The sequence below is a fragment of the Taudactylus pleione genome, unplaced genomic scaffold (assembly GCF_031769625.1).
Source record: "Taudactylus pleione unplaced genomic scaffold, aTauple2 ptg000967l, whole genome shotgun sequence".
In the NCBI taxonomy this organism is placed as follows: Eukaryota; Metazoa; Chordata; class Amphibia; order Anura; family Myobatrachidae; genus Taudactylus; species Taudactylus pleione.
In genome coordinates this window covers 6,740,001-6,745,000 of record NW_028285368.1, presented here as the reverse complement: position 1 = coordinate 6,745,000, position 5,000 = coordinate 6,740,001, and the positions used below count along the sequence as shown (strand labels likewise).

At 36.7% G+C, this 5,000-nt stretch overlaps 21 pseudogenes; all 21 read right to left on the bottom strand.

Annotated features, from left to right (window-relative positions):
* Nucleotides 1–70: 70 nt before the first annotated feature.
* Nucleotides 71–189, bottom strand: LOC148459735 (5S ribosomal RNA; annotated as a pseudogene).
* Nucleotides 190–304: 115 nt separating this feature from the next.
* Nucleotides 305–423, bottom strand: LOC148459734 (5S ribosomal RNA; annotated as a pseudogene).
* A 116-nt stretch (nt 424–539) lies between these two features.
* Nucleotides 540–658, bottom strand: LOC148459733 (5S ribosomal RNA; annotated as a pseudogene).
* Nucleotides 659–775: 117 nt separating this feature from the next.
* On the bottom strand, nt 776–894 carry LOC148459732 (5S ribosomal RNA; annotated as a pseudogene).
* A 116-nt stretch (nt 895–1,010) lies between these two features.
* LOC148459731 (5S ribosomal RNA) lies at nt 1,011–1,129 on the bottom strand (annotated as a pseudogene).
* Nucleotides 1,130–1,245: 116 nt separating this feature from the next.
* Nucleotides 1,246–1,364, bottom strand: LOC148459730 (5S ribosomal RNA; annotated as a pseudogene).
* Nucleotides 1,365–1,479: 115 nt separating this feature from the next.
* Nucleotides 1,480–1,598, bottom strand: LOC148459729 (5S ribosomal RNA; annotated as a pseudogene).
* Nucleotides 1,599–1,714: 116 nt separating this feature from the next.
* On the bottom strand, nt 1,715–1,833 carry LOC148459728 (5S ribosomal RNA; annotated as a pseudogene).
* Nucleotides 1,834–1,949: 116 nt separating this feature from the next.
* On the bottom strand, nt 1,950–2,069 carry LOC148459727 (5S ribosomal RNA; annotated as a pseudogene).
* Nucleotides 2,070–2,185: 116 nt separating this feature from the next.
* Nucleotides 2,186–2,304, bottom strand: LOC148459726 (5S ribosomal RNA; annotated as a pseudogene).
* Nucleotides 2,305–2,419: 115 nt separating this feature from the next.
* Nucleotides 2,420–2,538, bottom strand: LOC148459725 (5S ribosomal RNA; annotated as a pseudogene).
* A 116-nt stretch (nt 2,539–2,654) lies between these two features.
* LOC148459724 (5S ribosomal RNA) lies at nt 2,655–2,773 on the bottom strand (annotated as a pseudogene).
* Nucleotides 2,774–2,888: 115 nt separating this feature from the next.
* LOC148459723 (5S ribosomal RNA) lies at nt 2,889–3,007 on the bottom strand (annotated as a pseudogene).
* Nucleotides 3,008–3,123: 116 nt separating this feature from the next.
* Nucleotides 3,124–3,242, bottom strand: LOC148459722 (5S ribosomal RNA; annotated as a pseudogene).
* Nucleotides 3,243–3,358: 116 nt separating this feature from the next.
* LOC148459721 (5S ribosomal RNA) lies at nt 3,359–3,477 on the bottom strand (annotated as a pseudogene).
* A 116-nt stretch (nt 3,478–3,593) lies between these two features.
* Nucleotides 3,594–3,712, bottom strand: LOC148459720 (5S ribosomal RNA; annotated as a pseudogene).
* A 116-nt stretch (nt 3,713–3,828) lies between these two features.
* LOC148459719 (5S ribosomal RNA) lies at nt 3,829–3,947 on the bottom strand (annotated as a pseudogene).
* Nucleotides 3,948–4,063: 116 nt separating this feature from the next.
* Nucleotides 4,064–4,182, bottom strand: LOC148459718 (5S ribosomal RNA; annotated as a pseudogene).
* A 116-nt stretch (nt 4,183–4,298) lies between these two features.
* Nucleotides 4,299–4,417, bottom strand: LOC148459717 (5S ribosomal RNA; annotated as a pseudogene).
* Nucleotides 4,418–4,533: 116 nt separating this feature from the next.
* LOC148459716 (5S ribosomal RNA) lies at nt 4,534–4,652 on the bottom strand (annotated as a pseudogene).
* A 116-nt stretch (nt 4,653–4,768) lies between these two features.
* Nucleotides 4,769–4,887, bottom strand: LOC148459715 (5S ribosomal RNA; annotated as a pseudogene).
* Nucleotides 4,888–5,000: the final 113 nt, after the last annotated feature.

Below are 5,000 nucleotides of genomic sequence, written 5' to 3'. Positions count from 1 at the left end.
AAATTCATTGATAAGTTGAAAAAATTTAATGTAAAATGTAATAGAAAAGAATGTTATGGCTGAATAAAATTACATACAGCACCTGGTATTCCCAGGTGGTCTCCCATCCAAGTACTAACCAGGCCCAACACTGCATAGCTTCCAAGATCAGACGAGATTGGGCATGTCCAGTGTGGTTTGGCTGTAGGTGCTCAAAAACATTAACTTTAGTCCTCTTTTACTTCTTAACTCAAGTAAATTCATTGATAAGTTTAAAAATGAAATGTAAAATGTAATAGAAAAGAATGTTATGGCAGTTTAAAATTACCAACAGCACCTGGTATTCCCAGGTGGTCTCCTATCCAAGTACTAACCAGGCCCAACACTGCATAGCTTCCAAGATCAGATGAGATTGGGCATGTCCAGTGTGGTTTGGCTGTAGGTGCACAAAAACTTTAACTTTAGACCTCTTTTACTTCTTTACTCAAGTAAATTCATTGATAAGTTGAATAAATTAAATGTAAAATGTAATAGAAAAGAATGTTTTGGCAGTATAAAATTACCTACAGCACCTGGTATTCCCAGGTGGTCTCCCATCCAAGTTCTAACCAGGCCCAACACTGAATAGCTTCCAAGATCAGACGAGATTGGGCATGCCCAGTGTGGTTTGGCTGTAGGTGCTCAAAAACATTAAGTTTAGACCTCTTTTACTTCTTAACTCAAGTACATTCTATTGATAAGTTGAAAAAATGAAATGTAAAATGTAACAGAAAAGAATGTTATGGCAGTATAAAATTACCTACAGCTCCTGGTATTCCCAGGTGGTCTCCCATCCAAGTACTAACCAGGCCCAACACTGCATAGCTTCCAAGATCAGACGATATTGGGCATGTCCAGTGTGGTTTGGCTGTAGGTGCTCAAAAACATTGACTTTAGACCTCTATTACTTCTTAACTCAAGTAAATTCATTGATAAGTTGAAAAAATTAATTGTAAAATGTAATAGAAAAGAATGTTATGGCAGTATAAAATTACCTACAGCACCTGGTATTCCCAGGTGGTCTCGCATCCAAGTACTAACCAGGCCCAACACTGAATAGCTTCCAAGATCAGACGAGATTGGGCATGTCCAGGGTGGTTTGGCTGTAGGTGCTCAAAAACATTAACTTTAGACCTCTTTTACTTCTTAACTCAAGTAAATTCATTGATAAGTTGAAAAAATTAAATGTAAAATGTAATAGAAAAGAATGTTATGTCAGTATAAAATTCCATACAGCATCTGGTATTCCCAGGTGGTCTCCCATCCAAGTACTAACCAAGCCCAACACTGCACAGCTTCCAAGATCAGATGAGATTGGGCATGTCCAGTGTGGTTTGGCTGTAGGTGCTCAAAAACTTTAACTTTAGACCTCTTTTACTTCTTAACTCAAGTAAATTCATTGATAAGTTTAAAAATGAAATGTAAAATGTAACAGAAAAGAATGTTATGGCAGTATGAAATTACCTACAGCTCCTGGTATTCCCAGGTGGTCTCCCATCCAAGTACTAACCTGGCCCAACACTGCATAGCTTCCAAGAGCAGACGAGATTGGGCATGTCCAGTGTGGTTTGGCTGTAGGCACTCAAAAAAATTAACTTTAGACCTCTTTTACTTCTTAACTCAAGTAAATTCATTGATAAGTTGAAAAAATTAAATGTAAAATGTAATAGAAAAGAATGTTATGGCAGTATAAAATTAACTACAGCTCCTAGTATTTCCAGGTGGTCTCCCATCCAAGTACTAACCAGGCCCAACACTGCATAGCTTCCAAGATCAGACGAGATTGGGCATGTCCAGTGTGGTTTGGCTATAGGAGCTCAAAAAAATTAACTTTAGACCTCTTTTACTTCTTAACTCAAGTAAATTCATTGATAAGTTGAAAAAATTAATTGTAAAATGTAATAGAAAAGAATGTTATGGCAGTATAAAATTACCTACAGCACCTGGTATTCCCAGGTGGTCTCTCATCCAAGTACTAACCAGGCCCAATACTGCATAGCTTCCAAGATCAGACCAAATTGGGCATGTCCAGTTTGGTTATGGCTGTAGGTGCTCAAAAATATTAACTTTAGACCTCTTTTACTTCTTAACTCAAGTAAATTCATTGATAAGTTGAAAAAATTAAATGTAAAATGTAATAGAAAAGAATGTTATGTCAGTATAAAATTACCTACAGCACCTGGTATTCCCAGGTGGTCTCCCATCCAAGTACTAACCAAGACCAACACTGCACAGTTTCCAAGATCAGATTAGATTGGGCATGTCCAGTGTGGTTTGGCTGTAGGTGCTCAAAAACTTTAACTTTAGACCTCTTTTACTTCTTAACTCAAGTAAATTCATTGATAAGTTTAAAAATGAAATGTAAAATGTAACAGAAAAGAATGTTATGGCAGTATAAAATTACCTACAGCAAATGGTATTACCAGGTGGTCTCCCATCCAAGTACTAACCAGGCCCAACACTACATAGCTTCCAAGATCAGATGAGATTGGGCATGCCCAGTGTGGTTTGGCTGTAGGTGCTCAAAAACATTACCTTTAGACCTCTTTTACTTCTTAACTCAAGTAAATTCATTGATAAGTTGAAAAAATTTAATGTAAAATGTAATAGAAAAGAATGTTATGGCTGAATAAAATTACATACAGCACCTGGTATTCCCAGGTGGTCTCCCATCCAAGTACTAACCAGGCCCAACACTGCATAGCTTCCAAGATCAGACGAGATTGGGCATGTCCAGTGTGGTTTGGCTGTAGGTGCTCAAAAACATTAACTTTAGTCCTCTTTTACTTCTTAACTCAAGTAAATTCATTGATAAGTTTAAAAATGAAATGTAAAATGTAATAGAAAAGAATGTTATGGCAGTTTAAAATTACCAACAGCACCTGGTATTCCCAGGTGGTCTCCTACCCAAGGACTAACCAGGCCCAACACTGCATAGCTTCCAAGATCAAATGAGATTGGGCATGTCCAGTGTGGTTTGGCTGTAGGTGCTCAAAAACATTAACTTTAGACCTCTATTACTTCTTAACTCAAGTAAATTCATTGATAAGTTTAAAAAATTTATTATAAAATGTAAATGAAAAGAATGTTATGGCAGTATAAAATTACCTACAGCACCTGGTATTCCCAGGTGGTCTCCCATCCAAGTACTAACCAGGCCCAAAACTGAATAGCTTCCAAGATCAGATGAGATTGGGCATGTCCAGGGTGGTTTGGCTGTAGGTGCTCAAAAACATTAACTTTAGACCTCTTTTACTTCTTAACTCAAGTAAATTCATTGATAAGTTGAAAAAATTAAATGTAAAATGTAATAGAAAAGAATGTTATGTCAGTATAAAATTACCTACAGCATCTGGTAATCCCAGGTGGTCTCCCATCCACGTACTATCCAAGCCCAACACTGCACAGCTTCTAAGATCAGATGAGATTGGGCATGTCCAGTGTGGTTTGGCTGTAGGTGCTCAAAAACTTTAACTTTAGACCTCTTTTACTTCTTAACTCAAGTAAATTCATTGATAAGTTGAAAAAATTAAATGTAAAATGTAATAGAAAAGAATGTCATGGCAGTATAAAATTACCTACAGCACCTGGTATTCCCAGGTGGTCTCCCATCCAAGTACTAACCAGGCCCAAAACTGAATAGCTTCCAAGATCAGATGAGATTGGGCATGTCCAGGGTGGTTTGGCTGTAGGTGCTCAAAAACATTAACTTTAGACCTCTTTTACTTCTTAACTCAAGTAAATTCATTGATAAGTTGAAAAAATTAAATGTAAAATGTAATAGAAAAGAATGTTATGTCAGTATAAAATTACCTACAGCATCTGGTAATCCCAGGTGGTCTCCCATCCAAGTATTATCCAAGCCCAACACTGCACAGCTTCTAAGATCAGATGAGATTGGGCATGTCCAGTGTGGTTTGGCTGTAGGTGCTCAAAAACTTTAACTTTAGACCTCTTTTACTTCTTAACTCAAGTAAATTCATTGATAAGTTGAAAAAATTAAATGTAAAATGTAATAGAAAAGAATGTCATGGCAGTATAAAATTACCTACAGCACCTGGTATTCCCAGGTGGTCTCCCATCCAAGTACTAACCAGGCCCAACACTGCATAGCTTCCAAGATCAGACAAAATTGGGCATGTCCAGTGTGGTTTGGCTATAGGAGCTCAAAAACATTAACTTTAGACCTCTTTTACTTCTTAACTCAAGTAAATTCATTGATAAGTTGAAAAAATTAAATGTAAAATGTAATAGAAAAGAATGTCATGGCAGTATAAAATTACCTACAGCACCTGGTATTCCCAGGTGGTCTCCCATCCAAGTACTAACCAGGCCCAACACTGCATAGCTTCCAAGATCAGACAAAATTGGGCATGTCCAGTGTGGTTTGGCTATAGGAGCTCAAAAACATTAACTTTAGACCTCTTTTACTTCTTAACTCAAGTAAATTCATTGATAAGTTGAAAAAATTAATTGTAAAATGTAATAGAAAAGAATGTTATGGCAGTATAAAATTGCCTACAGCACCTGGTATTCCCAGGTGGTCTCCCATCCAAGTACTAACCAGGTCCAATACTGCATAGCTTCCAAGATCAGACGAGATTAGGCATGTCCAGTTTGGTTTGGCTGTAGATGCTCAAAAACATTAACTTTAGACCTCTTTTACTTCTTAACTCAAGTAAATTCATTGATAAGTTGAAAAAATTAAATGTAAAATGTAATAGAAAAGAATGTTATGTCAGTATAAAATTACCTACAGCATCTGGTATTCCCAGGTGGTCTCCCATCCAAGTACTAACCAAGCCCAACACTGCATAGCTTCCAAGAACAGACGAGATTGGGCATATCCAGTTTGGTTTGGCTGTAGTTGCTCAAAAACATTAACTTTAGACCTCTTTTACTTCTTTAGTCAAGTAAATTCATTGATAAGTTGAAAAAATTAAATGTAAAATGTAATAGAAAAGAATGTTATGGCAGTATAA